This window comes from Phacochoerus africanus, chromosome 8, assembly GCF_016906955.1.
Source record: "Phacochoerus africanus isolate WHEZ1 chromosome 8, ROS_Pafr_v1, whole genome shotgun sequence".
Lineage (NCBI taxonomy): Eukaryota > Metazoa > Chordata > Mammalia > Artiodactyla > Suidae > Phacochoerus > Phacochoerus africanus.
The window spans coordinates 165,979,519-165,980,934 of NC_062551.1; the positions used below are offsets into that span (position 1 = coordinate 165,979,519).

The following is a 1,416-nucleotide window of genomic DNA, read 5'->3' on the forward strand; positions in this document are numbered from 1 at the left end:
AAACACATGACTGATATTGTTGGGTGGAAGAATGGGTGTCGCTGAACAAAGGGGGAGCAACTGGGATTGCGGAGGTACAGGTGCAGGCTTCAACTGTATACATAAGGATTTTGCTTTTTGGCATGTGGAAGTTCCTGGGTCAGGGACTGAACCCGAGCCACAGCACCAACCCAGGTCATTGCAGTGGCAACGCTGCATCATTAACTCTCTACACCACAACAAAACTGTTTTGTTTTTACAAGAGAATATCCACTTTTTTTTTTTTTTTTTGGCTGTGCCTATGGCATGCCGAAGTTCCCACGTTAGGGATCGAACCTGAACCACGGCAGTGACCCGACCCACAGAGGTGACAGTGCTGAGTCCCTAACTGCTAGACCACCAGGAAACTCCCTACCCTACTTATATACACGACAATGCGGTTGGATCCTTGGATCCCTGGCCTTGTTCAGTGGGTTAAGGATCCTGCGTTGGCACAAGGTGTGGCATAGATGCAAGCTGTGGCGTAGGTCAGGATGCAGTTCCATCTGGCGTGGCCGGGGCTACGGCTCCCATTTGACCCCTAGCCTGGGAACCTCCACATGCCATGGGTGCAGCCCTAAAAAGCAAAAACAAAACAAAACAAAACAAAACCCTCCCCAAACCTCCTCCCTGCCCTCGGACTTTCTGTCTGGACCCGGTCTCTACTTCCTGCCAATCTAGTTTCTGCTCTGCCCCCCGGTGGTGGCTCTAAACTCAGCAGGAAAACTAATGAATCAAGGTACTTCCAGAAACGGGAGGTCGGTGACTCAGCCTCATTTACATACCCAGAATGCACTGCATAAGGATCTCTCCAATTTTTAAAGGCTGGCTTCTTCTTTTTCTTTTAGCCTTCCCCCTCCTCCCGCCGCTCCAGAAAATGATGATATTTTCACAGTATTGCCTGAGACAAAGGTAGAACTTACTAGGTCTTTGGGGACACATAGTTACCATTGCTGAATTAGGACTTACAGTTACCCGAGGACTGTGTGCTCGGGAAGGTGAGCATACTCTGGTTTCTCTTCAGATCGTATAAATCTTTCGCCTTTTACTAAAGATTTCCGTGGAGAGGAACAATTCTGAGTCTTTACCCAATTTTTTGAGGCCTTGCTTATGCGAGGCTTACTGAGACAGTACAAAAGAAAGACAAGTTTTTTACTTGGCTTTAGCAATACTTTTTGCGGAGGAGGTTTTACACGGAAGTGATTCTAGCAGAACTTAACGTTGATGGAAATACTGTGCTTTTTCTCTTGTTCAGTTTCGGTTGTTGTGTTTTAGGTACTGGATTAAACATTTCGAACTCTGGCGAGTGCGGCAGCGCTGCTTTCCAGTCTACTTTCCCGCTTTTGGAAGAACACGTGTGCGTGTGGCTTAATTCTCCCGGAGTTGGAGTTAAGTATC

General features: G+C 47.4%; 1 non-coding gene across 1 annotated transcript; it reads left to right on the plus strand.

The window, feature by feature from the left end:
* The first annotated feature begins 1,022 nt into the window (after positions 1 to 1,022).
* On the plus strand, positions 1,023 to 1,138 carry LOC125134846 (U5 spliceosomal RNA). Its single transcript, XR_007136834.1, has one exon. It is a non-coding gene; the product is annotated as a U5 spliceosomal RNA (small nuclear RNA).
* Positions 1,139 to 1,416: the final 278 nt, after the last annotated feature.